Below are 15,841 nucleotides of genomic sequence, written 5' to 3'. Positions count from 1 at the left end.
AGTGATGCTATGTTGTGGCTATTCAGTACAAACGATATGGAGTTCATTGATATAATTGCCTTCTCAGATAAACACCCAACATCACTTTAAAAACAACTGCATTTTAACCTTCTTTCCCCAATTAATAACTATAATAATTGGCTTAGCAGCATTGTACAGCTGGTGTTCTACAAAGTATCTCTTTTATCCAGCCCCCCTCTCGTTTCCTTATCTTATGATATGTGTCCTATATAAAACGCTTAAGCATAAGTGCTATATAAAACACATCATTATCTTTTTGCCTTGGATGTCTGATTGCATTCACAGTAATTTGTGAATATAGGCCCATACACACTGATAGTAACGCTGCACATGGTGATCATTCTTGTATGAAATGTATATCACATTACAATGATATCGTAACCATATTTTTCATGGTGTACTTAATAACAATATTATGTGATGTCACTTAGTTTTGTCAAGGGGTGAAAGGTTGTGTTTCATCGCTTCCAGTGGTGGCACTTTGGGGGTGGGGGTCAAATGACATCACTTCCTGTGATGTCATAGGTCAAGCGTCATGTGATGTCACTTCCGCTACCCCTGGCATTTTGGTGAAATGATTTCCCTGCTGTCAGCTCCTGAAAAAGGCCTGTCCTAGACCTGTTGCACCTTTCAGCAAACACATTTCAATAAGAGCGCCCCCTGATGTCCTGAATATTTGCACGTTATATAAAAAAAGACCATTTCCTCCATCCATAGCTGCTCCAGCCCTCTAAATACTGCACATGAAACCAAGAAACAGAACCATAGCCGGTGCCTGGGCATCTGTTGTGGGACAAAGAGAGGATTTCCCCCCAAATCATTGGGCTGATCTCCTGCCGCTGGCCTGGGTGAAGAACACAGGTGAAGGTCTTGCCCTGAGGACCATCCTTAGGGCCACCTCTTATTGCTGCTGCACCCTGCATGCCTCTGGTGCCAGGGAACCTAGAAAAAATGGGACCAGTTGTCCCATGCTACCTGTGTCAAGAGAGCACCATGACTACAGGACCGTGTGCCCAAAGTGTGCTGCAGACTCCTATTTCTATGCACAGTTGTGTGAGGCCATCCACCCTGCAAGATGTTATCTGCACCCTGGGTCCTGCCTTCTGCAACCGTGCTCTTGTGCTTAAGAAAAATGGCTGCTGATTGCACGAATGCCCCAGACATCACCACCATAGTTATCTTCTTGTACCCCGTAAGAAATGTGTCCCCACTTTGCCTGGCTGCTCCGCTTCTGCCACCAGTAAAAGTAAAAAAGCCTTTTTCGAGCTCTGCTCCCCACGTAGTTAATGTAGGCATGGGAAGAATCCTATGCAGGTCCTGTTGCTGTCTGTTCTGTGCCCCAGGTTTCCCTCAGCCGCTGCTTCATGTGCCCAGCAGTGCCACTGTAACCCCAGTGCAGAAGATCTGGAATTTGTGGCCGCCATTGCCCATCGTTCATGCTCCAGTACAAAAAAAAGGAAAGAGCGTGCCCCACTTGAGGAACCCAGCGGACAAAGGAAAGTAAATCTTGCCGGTTCCCTGCTTTCCCATGCGGGGCAGGAAAAAAGATACAACGGCTCACCTGCCTTGCCTCCTACCTAGCACACCACTGTTTAAAAATAAACAAAGAAAAAAACAACACAAAGCGGAAGACCAGAGAGTGCCCCCACCACCCGCACCTTACAAACGGAAAAGTGAAAGTAAACTGAGGAAAATTGTACATCTGCATTCCTCTCCCCATAAAGTTTGGGGTCATATGCACAATAAGTGAGATACCCTAATGAGATGGTCATTCTCTAGCCTATCCAAAGGATATGACGTAACAGAGATTATTTGGCTGGAAAAACTCAATGAAAAATATTGGTGGGCGGTGGTGATGGGGTGTGGTTAAGGGTGTAATAAGAGGAGGGGAATAGGTAGTGAACAGGGGAGTGGGGCTTGTGGGTAAACCCCCACAAAACTTCAAAAATAAACATTTCGATTCGTTTTTTCGGCAAGTTATGAAAAAACTCAGCGACAAGAAAATGGGTGATGTAAGAACTTAGAACTGTAAGGTCCTAAACCCATTAGCCTGTAACCTCCTTGAAGACGGAGTAGTGCACTTCTGCTGTACAACATAAGAACAAAAACACATGTTTGGCCTTAGTGGTTGCACAGTGCCTCCTGATTATATAAGAAAAAGAAGCATCCCATGCCCTCCAACTTGGTTGGTGCATCCAAATCCAAGGTAAAGAAAGACTCAGCCTGCACTACATTGCAACAGAAGATCTAAAGACACCAGCTGCCAGCGACCCCGGCCTGTGCACACCCTCCGCATCGCCCAGAGTCATCCTCCCCACGAGAAAGGGAGAATCTATCATCAGGAAGCTGCCTGTAAAGAAACAGAGCCTTTCTTGTGGTAGGCTAGATGAATCGGACATAAAGATTTGTATTTGATGAGAGTGGCCACAGGGAGCCAGTGAAGATCTTGTTGGGCTGCTGACATGATGTCGGGAAGGGATGTTCTTGGCCAGGCGAACTGCTGAATTTTGCTGCACCTGCAGTCAATCGATCAGGTAACTTGGCTGGGCTAGCAAAGCCACATTGCAGTAAACCAACTGCCATTGATCGAGGCTGATGTATCTGGTGCATGAACATGTAATGCAGTAAACGGCAGATTTTTCTTTAGCTTCTTCAATTTGAGGAAGCCCGCACTATAAATGGAGTTAACTTGAGCCTCTGAAGAATAGGAACTTGTGATTGTAAGGCCAAGATATTTTACAAGAGCTGGAAAAGGGCCTAGGGACAGAGCCCATCTCCTGCATCTTTCTTGATTGACACAGATTGCTTCCATATGGGAGCAGTTTTACTAAAATTGCCTTCTCAGGTTCTTCCATTGTCAGTGTCACTATTGGGAATCCCTAAGAGCGCCCTCACATTATGTACCCATGTACAATGCATTAGAGAACAGAGTGGCACAAGTGTCTTGAGTCTGGACAGCGCTATTACTGCCTGTTAAGTAGCCCTACTCCGTCCATCAGTCTACACTAGCAGCCCACTCTCCTCAAATGAATGCTCTTATGAATGAATGACCAGAATATGCCCCCTTGTTTCTTCCAGTTTCATATGCTGTTCTAGTGTGCACCTGTTGTTTTGATGTCTTTGTGGATTGCTCAGTAAATTCTTTAGCAATGCTTGTCACCAATTAACTCATTTATACCTATAAGCAATGTTCACCAACCCCTCTGCTTCAGCTCTCAAGTGGGAGATTATGACAAATGACTTCTGTCCTCACAGGAGTACAAGGGCGGGCAGTGGCTAAACATCCTACTTAGCCCTCACGCTTCTACAAACCAACAGTGATCCCAATCATAAAGGGGAAACTGTCACAGCCAAGAGATATACATCCTTTGCCTTTTGTGGTAACGTTGGCTGAGGACAGGCTATACTCTTAAGAGACTTGGTTGAGACTCTCCCAGGGGCCATCCACCCAAGAACAAGTCAATGGGTTGTGTTCGTGCTTGTAGAGAGTTTCCCAGACCCCCCTCTGTTTTGCATAACAAGTACCTTTCGGTCTCACCCTAGTTATAAGGGAATCCAGACGTGGAACCCTTGCTCACTGCTCTTAGAGAGGCACAGCTTCACCTCACTGATGATGCCCAAATAGGCGGAAACACGTGGATGGGTTTGCTGTGGTACTCTTGTTCAGAGGAGAATTGTCTAGCATTTCGGTGCTGGACTGCCCCTGGGCAGGACAAAGACTGATACACGGCGACATGTCTTCTCTGTGAAAAGAACAGTAAGCTAAAGACTTGGTTGAGACTCTCCCAGGGGCAAGAACAAGTCAATGGGCTGTGTTCGTGCTGGTAGAGAGTTTCCCAGAACCCCTCTGTGTATTACTCTTAAGAGGGGTAGTACAATAGTCCAAAATAAAGGAATGTCCAGTTAAAGCTTCTATAAGAATATATGTACTTTAATTAAGCACAAGTTGCAATGAAAACTATACTAGAAGTCACAAACAAAAATCCACCCCTGAAAAGGAGGACGTAGGCTCTACATACATAGCAGGCAGGAAAAAAGGCAATGCATCACCACAATGTTAAAAATGTATGTTTCTTGATGACACAAGGGGCTCAACCAGTCTCTAAGGTCCATACAAGTGAATCAGGGGGTGGAGGAGTAGGGTGAGGCCTTCCAACAGTATTTTATTCAGTTATTGGCAGTTCAACAGCATGCAACCCAGCTTCTTGGTGTTGTGCAAGCATATTCAATCATGTTTGAATGCTGTGAATCATGGTGATACAGATGGGGGCAGGCATCAAGGTGTATTTGATCTTGGGCCTGTTGTGGTTAGATGCAGTGTTTGAAGGTAATGGGTTGCGGTGCATCAGCGTCAGTTCAGCATTTGAGCTTGGGATGGCAGCGAAGATAGCCATTGAGTAGGCACTGTTCAACACATGGCAGGTTGAAGAATATAGCAGCAGAGATACTCTTGTTTGAGCTCAGGCAACAATGTGTTATGCTGGCATTGTACAGTGGAACACTGGTTTGATGAGAAGCAATAGTGGTTTGAAGAGTTTGAGTGAGTGCCAAAGGCAGTACTGATGGGTCTTCTTAATTATGAATGTGACAAAATGGCTTGAATTTGATTCGATCAGTTTGAGGCATTGGAACATGGGATCCCTGCTAATCTGTATCCCAGGAAGCTGCGAGCCTCAATCCAGGAATTCAGCGACAAGATGTGTCTTTGTTGCCATTCTCCCAACCAGGGGAAGGCTGGCAAACACCTGCAGGGGTCCTTCAACCAGAGTAAGCCCCTGGGTACCAGTGTAGCTGGCAGAGGTGCAGATCTTACTCTTAGAGCATTCACTCCCAACATTCTGAAATGGCGGCTAGGGAGAAGATCTCACCTCTGTCTTGGAACATTCAATCTTCACCTCACTGGTGCTGGGCTTTGGAGAGCACTTTCCTCCCATAAGGAGTCCAAATGAATGCTTCTTGAAGGTCCAAAATGAATCATAGAAGCGTTTGCCTATAAAAGAGTCCCCCTCTTTTATAGGCAAAGGTTCCCATGGGAATGGAGGAAAGCAAAACTGCTTTAAGTGGTCCAATACCTATCCCTGTTACAAATGGTCTTTGCATGTTTGCTTCATACCCAACGTTGTTTTGCTAAAGGAACTGAAGGAGACCGGAAGGAATGAGAGGTACGGAGAAATGCAAGTTGGTGGAATCCTTCAACTATGCTTGCTCCCTTTTGCTACACGACCGCTGCCCCCTTCTCACACACATCATTAAAAGCCTTTTGGTATGCAATACCTGGTGTGAAGATAGTCCTTTTGTTTAGGGGATGTCCTTTGAATCCGATTCCCGGGACAGCTCCTTCAGATTGTGGTCCTGTTGTAGGGAGATGATACCCAATCTCACAAAGGATCAAGAGATCCATAGTGTTTCAGTCTCTTGTGCTGCTGGCTGATCAGAGAAAGGCTGTATGACTAGAATATACACAACCGCCCCACAGCTAACCTGGGCTTACAGTGCTGACATGTGTATGGTTCAAATCCGATGTGGCTTTAATAATTATGTGACTTACTAGCCACCATACCCCAACTCAGGTATGGCTTTATGTTTAAACTGCAGTTGAGATGATAGTCCATCATAGTTATGTGCTTTGGAAAAGGGGTACAGATTTAACAGCAATCTTTCTGCTGCATTGTTGCTGTCAAAAGGGCACTTGTGAACTCAGTACCTGCTCTGTGCCACTGAAGAGCAAATGCCGCAGATCAGGATACTGATTCAGCAAGTCACAGGTGTACACTATGCTTTGGCATGCCATTTTATGGAAAGGCAGGGGTTTGCAGACCACCCTTTGCATCATTCTATTGAATTAATACAAATTCAACCAAGGCTTTTACATGCTTGCCAGATGGCAATTCCTCAAAGAGATATAGGTTTGTATCTTCCTTGCTCTGCTGCTGGTAATATCATGAGAGTAGTTTGTGTGCAGAGTTCAGTCTGCAGCAGTGAGTACCAGTGAGAGGAACTGCCGCTACGGTGTGGCAAACTTTGTTTTGTGCCTTTGGTTGTTGTGTCTTTAAGAAAAGCAAGCCCAACTACCTTTAAAAACTCCTGGAGTGCGCAGAGCATGTGCAGAGTTCGTGTGCAGAGTTCAGTCTGCAGCCGTCCAGCATGTGCAGAGTTCGTGTGCAGAGTTCAGTCTGCAGCTGTCCGCAGCTGACACCAGGTAAGAAGAAATCTATGGCGGACAATGGGCTGTTGACTCATTTGAAGTCAAAACAAGCCCTGTCATCTCTCTCCTGTCATGCGCTTGATAATACAATGCCAATGGAAGTGTCTGGCTTAACATGTGATATGAGGGGGTACGACTGGTCGAGTGATCACCACGAGGAGGAGTTGTCTCCACTGACTAGAGGGACAGACTCAGTTTTGTGTCTGCGTCCGTCTCTAAAACAAACCGTAACGGACAAATTATTGGTATTGCAATGTTCCCTGCTGCAACAAAATATTGTGGACTTGACAGAGAATGTTGTTGTAGTGGCGGCGTTTGAATTTAATACTGAAGTTCAGCATGCACTCTCAGCATCGTCACGCCTGCTGCCACAAAAATGTCTGGTGGAACTGAAAGAGTCTGGTACAGCAGCGGCAGCGTGTGAATTCGCAGTTGAAGTTGAGGTTGAAAACGACTCTGAATGTGGTTGTTATTACAGGAGCTGCATGTGCCGGCGATGGAGGTGATGTAACTTTAAATGTACCCGTAAAACACACTGATGCACTGAGGTGATTGAAGTTAATGCCGGAGCCTTTCAATCGCCTTTTGATGTGACTGATACCGAGCTGCTTGAGCTCAATGTGTCACGTTTGCCCTTAGACACAATTTTCCTTGAATTTAAAATGTACTTTGACAAGCAAATTTGAAATTTACTTTGACAAGCAACTGTTGGCATGTCAAACTTTGTCATTCAGAGTCAATTTACAAGGCAGGTGGTATTGGGAAATAATGATGTTGGTACATCTTCATTGAAAAAAACATGCACAGCAAGGCGACAGAAATGAAAGGGCAAATTGGCTCTGCCATTGGCAGTGGCGGCTCACATAGCGGATATTCTAGTTTGCCGCTCTCACTCTCAAACATACATGGTCGATAATGACCTAAGGATAAATGTGAAAAAAACTAAAAATATGAAATTCGGCCCCTCCAAAGGCAGGAGAAACAACAACTTTAAGTGGCAAATATATAATTAAATGATCAATGAATTTGTAGAAATCCGATATCTGGGGATAATTGTGAATACATCAATAGGGGAATGGAGCTGGGTGAAAGATCTATACCAGCGTACCCGAACACTTGCCTTGCAAGGAGACAGAATTCAGACTTTGTTTGGAAAATTCACGTTAATCCCAATACGCACGGTCTACTTGCAGAAAGTAGTACCTGCAATAACATTTGGGGTGGAAGCAGGATAGAACATCGATCATAAGATCTGGCCACAACTCGAAGGAATTTTTTTCCGGCTTGTTTTGAGGTTGCCAAATTATATATCCTAGACCATTATACGACACGAGCTAGCCCTGGACGGTCTATACAGAGTGGTGATATGTAACTCGATGGGACTGTTGAGAAAGATGTCCATCTCCAATCCTGAACCAGCATATAAAATACTTAGAACTCCTGATAATCACCCGTATGAAGGCTTACTCTTGTCTTGGTCCCAAAAGGTGAAAGTTATTAAGCAAGCAGCTAATATTTCGATGGATACATTGTTGGAATATCCGCAAATTGCGAAAAAAAAAAAAAGCTGACAAAATGGTCATGGATCCAAAATCTCCATAAGTATGAAAGGCTACCCACCGCCTTAGACCTTGGAACTACAATGAATAAACTAGACAAAATGCCTAATTATTTAAAACCATTCCCCTCAAGACACCATCGTGATGGCTTCTTTCGATTACGAATAAATGCATACAGATCGAACCAAATGTTGGTTCTGAGACACATTGAAAATGCAAAGGATGACGTATGTAGATATTGCTCATTAGAGACTGAATCAGTAAAACATCTACTAACTGAATGTCCATCACTCATAGACCAAAGATCACTACACTTGAGTAAATTTGCGCCTAAAACTGACAACATGGACGATTTTTGTACCTGCATTTTGAGTGGGAGCTCGGTGCACTTTTGGACCTGCTCAGTGATACATTTCCTAGATAAAATTATAGAATGATGGCAGAAAGAAGCAATAATCCGAAGAGGCTTGCTGTAATGAAAAGTTTGTAATAAAAGTTTGTAATAAACTATGTTACAATAAAAAAAATATATATCATGTTTGGAATCCTCATACAGGACTTTTTAAATGTGTTTTACCCACAAACATTATTTGCATGTATGTCACAAAAGCATGCATTTCACCTAAAGCAGGTTTTTATGCATTTGAAGTAACAGTACATAAGAAGTCCCATTTAAATTTCAACTTGGGTTCCTCTTCTTTCTTGTCATTTCACTTTACATAGAACTTTTGAATTTGTTCAAACTTGCTTGCACAAGGCTGTGCCAGGTTTGGTTATATGTACACGTTTAAATTGTCTGTGCCATGCTCTGTGCTGACACTACAGAGTTTGAAGATATGCCTTACAACCTCCAACATCTTAGCCAACCTCCATTTTGGGCATTCCTGAAGGTATCTGTATGCACTCTGGTGCTCGTACGTTCAACTGAACTGGAAGAAGTAATTGCCTGCTCTGGGTTGGTCCTCAATGCAGACATTGCTAAGTTGAACAGGTCTAGCTATTCATCTCACCCAAACCTTTTAACCTTAGACTAAAGTATCATACTATGAGGCTTTGATGGAGGAAGGCTAGGCTACCGTATTTACAGGCTTGTCCTGCTCTCCATGATAAGTGCTCATACAGTTCCCCCATGCCACCTCAGGCAAAGCAGGCACTCTGCGCTTGGACGCAAATAATAAACAGGAGACCAGAAGTATGGAGAAATGGGCTGTAATATAAACACACCCCAGTGGGCTCCATTCTGCTCTGCCCCTCCCAGGCCTGGCTAATCCTTATGTACAACGGAGTAGTTAAATCTATTCTCCACCCATACACTGGCATGTACAATGCACGTATGATAACAAACAGGTCATTTAGCAGAACAGGAGGAAGAAAGTACATTTTGAAACTGTAGGCTGTTTTCTGCAAGGCAAGCTAAGGCAGCCATGGGATTTGTGCCAGCAGCGTCATCGCTGTGTACTTTTTAGGAGGGGCTCTTCATGCCTGGCAGTCTGAGGATCACAGCATTCCATAACTCAGCTGTGCTCTGTTCTGCGACATCACTTGGCATGGGTGTCCAGCTGTTAGGCCACTCTCCTAGGCAAGTCTGTAGGCCAGTCCCTTTCCATTAAATGTACCTCAAATAAACAAAAAGAGTGTGCAGTGTCAGAGAAGGTAACATGTGCCCAGTTTTTTCCATCTCTTCTCATTCTATCTATGAACCACTATAATTGCTGTCCAAACACTTGCACTCCCTCTACGTAAAGCACAGTGCAATACAACTATTCTGTTATATACATAATCAATAAGGAAGCAAAAAATAAAAATGACCATCAAACCAAGGCAAAGCCATTCATTCCTACATTGCACTGAATAAACACTCCCCCAATCAATCCGCATCAGGCATAATCTAGGGTGCATCTAAAACAACAAACAAAGTAATAACTGCATGTCCCTCCCTTTCTAGCTCTGAGCATCCCTGTCACTCTAACATCCAGCACCACCCCTTTCATGTGTTTGTCATGTTTGTGTGCACTCTCCAAGCCAAAGTCAATATTTGTCTTACATTACAGTATATAGTCCGCCTCTAGTACCTCCCAGTCCCTAGGTGCACCTGCAGTCAGTGTCAGCAACAACTTGTCAGTGCTTGTCATATTACTCCCAAATAGCATCTTGCATGGTGAATACATGGTTGCTTACCGCTCTCTGTAGTCCACGGAGAACAAACAGCCAATCTTCCCATTGTGTGCCTTTCACATTCATCTGCTTGAACCACTCCTCCTTTTGCTCATCTTTCTGGTTTTTCTTCCAACAAGTCACACAAATGTCCACATGTCTTGTTTTGCCAGTCTTGTTTTGTCATGGACCACCAGGTCATCTCTTTCGGGCACTGAAACGCATTGTCTTGCTCTTTCTCTGCATTATGATGTTGCATCATTTGTTCATCCTCCCCTTTCGGATCGGTCAGGAGTCCCTCACATTTCCTTTGACCCTCCTTCTTGCTGTTCTGTAGGATAATTGTCACCATTTCAAGCTGTGGGCCCTGCACCACATGCCACTCCTTATCTTCGATGGATGTCATTAGCTGTGGCTGTAGGTCATTGTCAGGTGTCATGGGCCACTCTCGCTCAGATGGAATTAGCTTCTTCCTTCTTAGAGCCAACACCCCTGATTCTAATTCACCATACTATGCTCTTTCCCCCAAGCACTATTCAGTCATGCTGACACGGACCATCTTCTTTATATGTGGGCCTGTCAATGTCCTTCTCTGGTGCACATGCCCTGAAAGCATCCTGTTGTGTTTTGACAATCTCTGACATGCATTCCCCTGACAACACCCCTTTCACTGGCATTTCGTTCACTGCCCCGTCTAAGGTACACAATGCACAGTCACCTGTCCTTCTGAAATCCAGTGTATGTCTCCCTCCCATGCTGTCTGGACCCCGTGTGTGTGTAAGAATGTGGGTGGTATTCTTAGCGACCATCACTGTAGCCATTGGGAATATATATATCCTGCCTCTTTCTCCCTGCAGGCACATATTTGACAAATCTATCATTGCACCACTTTTTTCCAGAATGTCCTCTCGCCTCAGTTGCACACAGTTGCCTTCCCCAGTACCTAGCCAGCCAGTGTCTCCTCCCTCTTACTCCCCTTTCTCAGAAATACATAGAGCCAGCCCCACAGTGCTGTTTACATCTTAGGAGGGGCTCTTCACAGCAAATAAACTAAAAGAAAGTGCAGTATCAGAGAAGGTAACAACCACACACCCTGAGAATGACATGTAAGGAAGAAACGTGCATAAAGATGACAGGAATTAGAGCAGTTATTCACAATATACATACAAGAATTTGCTTATTGTTAAAGGCCTACGCAGAATACATTTCACAATCGATAGATGGAGGTAGCTAACAATATCTAGATCTTCAATATCTGCCACCTCTCAATCATAGAGGGCCTGCTCAATCTTGAAGACTGGCATTCAATATCATTAGTGTCTTTTTATTTTGCATTTTGCTTGTTTGCAATCTAAATATTCTGTAACTCTTCTAAGTCCTGCTGGCCCAGACTATAAAATATTCTGATGTCATTTAAGGTCAATGGTTCGTATCGGGCTCAGGATTCAATCTTTCTAGAAGTGTGAAGGTGTATTAAGCCTACTCCTATTCAGCTATTATATACATCACAACAACAATGACGACTAATACTTGATGAATCATTCCTGGGAACTCTTGCATATGACTCTTTACTTGCACCAATAAAAGGGTGAAATTGGTAAAGGATGCTAATGAGAAACCATTAGCATGCACTAAGGTACTATTGCATATTTTCAAAATATGGAGCTGGCCAAATAAAAGTACCATTGATGCAAGAGGCTCTGTTTTAATTTTTATTTAAAATCAACACTAGTACTAGGTAGTGTCATGGAATTTCACTACCGTACATACATATGAAAACATGTTGAGTTAACATGCAACACTCCAAGGTCAACATGAGGTTAATATGCATGTGGCTTGACAGGAGGTGTAAACTAACAGAAAATAGCCCAAAACATATACTGCATTGTCATTGTGCGAGACATTGATTTCTTTCTTTGAGATAATGATAGAAACGTGCTGCATGGAGCTGCTCATTCACTAGACCATCACATTGTGTACCTGTGGAATCCCTCCCCTTATGTAGGCTTTGAAGTCCCTCAGAAGGTTTTCAGAACAAAAGACTAGACTTTTATTTTTTTGTTGGTTACATTTCTAGGAAATCGGCATTTGTAGCATTATCGGGGATAACATATTTATCCAAAACTCATTATGGATCCGAACAGAAACAATTGAAGACATTTTGTTGTATGCCATGCCTATTTCCGGATGAAAAGGTGTAAAGTGAATAATTGCCATGATCTTAAGACACCTTCAAAAGTCAGAAGGAACATGTACCTACGGCAGCAACAACAGGCTTACTTCTTTCTAATTTCAGCATACAATTCATTGAATTATTGATCACAAAACCTGAAACCACATATGGCGATGCTTTAAAAGCAAAGAAGCAATATATTTGATTAACCTTGCATGCCCTCTTAAAGCTTTTAGGAGAATATTTTCCTTCAAAAATGATGAAAACGTTTCTCACTCAGAGGGACTCATTGTGCCGCCTGTGGTATTTCCATGTGAAAGGAACACCACATGAGCTAGCTAGTTCATCACCTGCTGTATCCCAGGAAAGTCATATCAGCATGTGAAGTGGCAGAAGTGGTGTGCTATGGTCTATCAGTGGACAACAAGGCGGACTTCTGGCTTTCTTCGAACAGTACTTGTCCACCCACGACCAACTTACCCGACTTCATTGCCTGAGCAATAACCAGTGGGGAGAACACTAGCGACCTTGCCTGTGATATAGAACATATGAGATGTCCTGTGATTAAGCAAGAGTGAATCCCTGCATTTGGCTTTTTGAAGCACAGTTTTTAAGAAATAGATGCAGTGCGCTATTAGTCACCAACAAGATGGAGGAAGAGTTCACTGAAAGTGAAAACAGATAGGAAGAAATCTCCTCCCCTGTCAAGCCTACTGAACAAGGTAATCTGTGCGACATTTGGGTTACAAGAGTTACGACCAGAGTAAGAAGAAAAAACTTCTGTCCTGACAAAGGCCATCTGGAAATAACGTGGAAACCTTATTTGGGATGGGGCTATCCTTGGAATAATGGGCTGAAACACAGAGCGTCGACACAACACTATCTGTACATCCTTTGAGAAATAACTGAGGGCGATAATGGACATTGATAATCCCCCAGAGATTAAGAGAGACTAAAAAGAGAGACATAAAGGACGGTAGGAGGGTTTCTCTACAAGAGCAACCCATAACAGCAGACTGCCTGCATGAAAATACTGTCCTGGTCTATAAAGGAAACAGGAGCATAGTGCTGCAGTCCTCTTTTCATTTTCGGCCCTCTGACAATAGATGCTCGTGAATTAATTGAACATCTGCATGAATGTATTTGTTTAAGATTTCTTGCTATACTAACCCTTGATTGATGAAATAGTATGTTTTCACTTTTTATTTTTTATGTGATATTTATTTTTTAGAGAATCAGTGCAAGAATCAATGGATTTACATGGACCCTTTTCTGTCAGCATGCAAGGGGGATGATTACATGGTTTTAGAAGTTCTGTATGCACACATCTGGAAAACATAGAAGACTGGCTTAATACAAAACATGTTTGGCATCATGCATCGTCAGGAAATGAAGTTCCCCTTTCGATTGCACAATGGTTTTTAAATTGTGTTCGCTTATTTAAATATGAACACATAACCTCCGATTCTGGGACGACAGTACAGGAATTAAAGGAAATAGTATTATGTTCTTATATTAATTATGATCTTATGTTATATTTTTAAAACCTATTCAATTACTACCTGATATTGTAAATTGTACTATGCATTTTTGTTGGTATGCTTTTTTGTAAACTATATCACACTTAAATATAAAACAAATACTCAGATCTTGTGGCTAAAGTTGTTTAAATGTCGAGAGCCTCTGAATGAGAATAATGGACACTTTATAACCATTCGCCTCAAATCCTTTTGTCCTAAAGGCGCATTTTCATTGATCTCCTTTGTGAGACTTCTTACTAAACATGCACTCACAAATAGCAATGTGGTTCTTGTTTAGACAATCTTGCTGTTAGATTGTAGCTTCTTAAGTCTAGGCAAAGTCCCTGGTCTTTGACCCAGAATGCAGTTCTCCTAATATCCAATGAGGCCAGAAGCTGTGTTTCTAGTCCACGGGACCTATATGCAATGGGTTTTAATGGATATTAATTGGCATTGGTGCAAAAACGGAATGTAACTTTACACTTGTAGCAGACCCTTCCGGACCACAGAGTTTAGTTGTAAATAAAACTTAAATACAACCCTCTCTAGAGATGCTTGTGTATCTGAAAACTGCACTGCATGATTACCTGATTTAAGGGTGAACATTAATAGCTACATGTGATTCATTAATCCCATTTGTATTTGGATTTATTTGGATGTATTTAGCACTTTCGCCAAAGCACTGAACATAATACAAATGGCACGATAATGGAGATGCTGATAACAAGATAATCAAGACAGGAATGGAAAACAGTGAAAGAAGGGAGAGAAACAGAGAAAGAAGAGAGAGAAGATATCAGTTATATGAAAGATATGAGAGCAGATGTGCTTTAAGCTGAATTTGAATAATGCAAGGAGAGGGGGGTGAACAAATGGAGAGGGGGAAGGCGTTGCACTGGTTGGGAGTGAGGAGGGGAACAAAAGCAAAAACAGGATGAAGCACAGCGGGCTCTGGAAACAATAAGTTGGAATTGGTTTTGGGAATGAAGAAAGTGAGAAGGGGGAATATAAAGAAAAAAGGGATACAAAGTAGAGTGGAGTGATACCATGGAACCATTTGCAGACGATAGAAAATACAAAATGATCTGTTCATCAAAAGGTAATAGTGAAATAGATATTTAGGAGGAAGTGATAGAGGTATCGGCGAACAGTGAGAATGAGTGGCAGAGTCTAGACAGAATGAAGAGGAGCAAGATGGGCGACAGGAAGACGGATGAGGAGGGCAACGCAGTAGTCAGTACGAGAGAATATAAGAGAGGCGAAAAGCTTTGTGGTATGAAAATAGAAAAATCCAAACACAATGAATGTTGAACAGATAAAAATGAAAGGAATGAACATTGTTTGAGAGATGGGAAGAGACAAAAATAACTTCTCACTTGGGAACAGATGTAGAAATATGGAGGGAAGAGAGAGAAATGACAAAGAGGGAGGGGAATGGGGGTACAGTGTTGGCAGGGAAGAATAGGATTTCGGTTGTATGGCTTTAAAGGTGCAGGAAATGATTTGTATGGCAGAGATAGAGTTGGAGACAGTGTAGTGAGTCAGTAAATGAGAAGAAAAGAAAATGTGTGTATCGTTTGCATATAAATGGTAAGATAATTTGTAGGAAGATTAAAAAAAGCAGATAGAGAGAAATATTATCGAGATTAAAAAAAGCTGGCGGCCAAGTACAGAGCCTTGTGGAATGCCATTGAGAAGTGTGCATGAGGAAGACGTTTGTCCAGACCAGGAAACTGAGTAGGAAGGCTTTAAGCAATAGGAGTGGAACCATGTAAGAATAGGGCCAGAGAACTCAAGAGAAGTAAGAGAGGAGTTTAGGACAGAGGGCTCCATAGTTTCAGGGGCCACTGAGAGATGTAGGAAAATAAGAACAGAAGAGAGTTTGGAGTGATGGACAGATAGAGCGGTATTGACCAAGGGCAGTTTCAGTGGCTTGGGTGGAGAAAACATCAGACTGAGGGGGAGCAAGAAGTAAGTGAAGATTTAGATAGCAATAAAGATGAGAGTTGGCAGCATGCTTCAGAAGTTTGGAGAGAAATGTTAGAAGAAACTAGCGGGCGGAGAGGGCTCCATAGTGTTTTATTTCATTTAATATCGATATAAAAATGACATGTTTGAAGGAGGATGTGAAACAAGAGCTGGAAAAAAAGGCATTAATGAGACAGGTAAAATAATAAATAACTAGGGGATAGACCAGAAAGATAAGGGA

General features: G+C 42.7%; 1 protein-coding gene across 3 annotated transcripts in view; it reads left to right on the top strand.

Moving 5' to 3' along the window:
* Positions 1-15,841, top strand: part of XIRP2 (xin actin binding repeat containing 2) — a 1,616,993-nt gene that overhangs the window by 1,331,583 nt on the left and 269,569 nt on the right. The gene's annotated exons all lie outside the window — the stretch shown is intronic.

The sequence above is a fragment of the Ambystoma mexicanum genome, chromosome 9, assembly GCF_040938575.1.
Source record: "Ambystoma mexicanum isolate Mex_15411 chromosome 9, UKY_AmexF1_1, whole genome shotgun sequence".
Lineage (NCBI taxonomy): Eukaryota > Metazoa > Chordata > Amphibia > Caudata > Ambystomatidae > Ambystoma > Ambystoma mexicanum.
The sequence above is the reverse complement of the archived record's forward strand: the minus strand, read 5'-3'. Positions and strand labels throughout refer to the sequence as shown.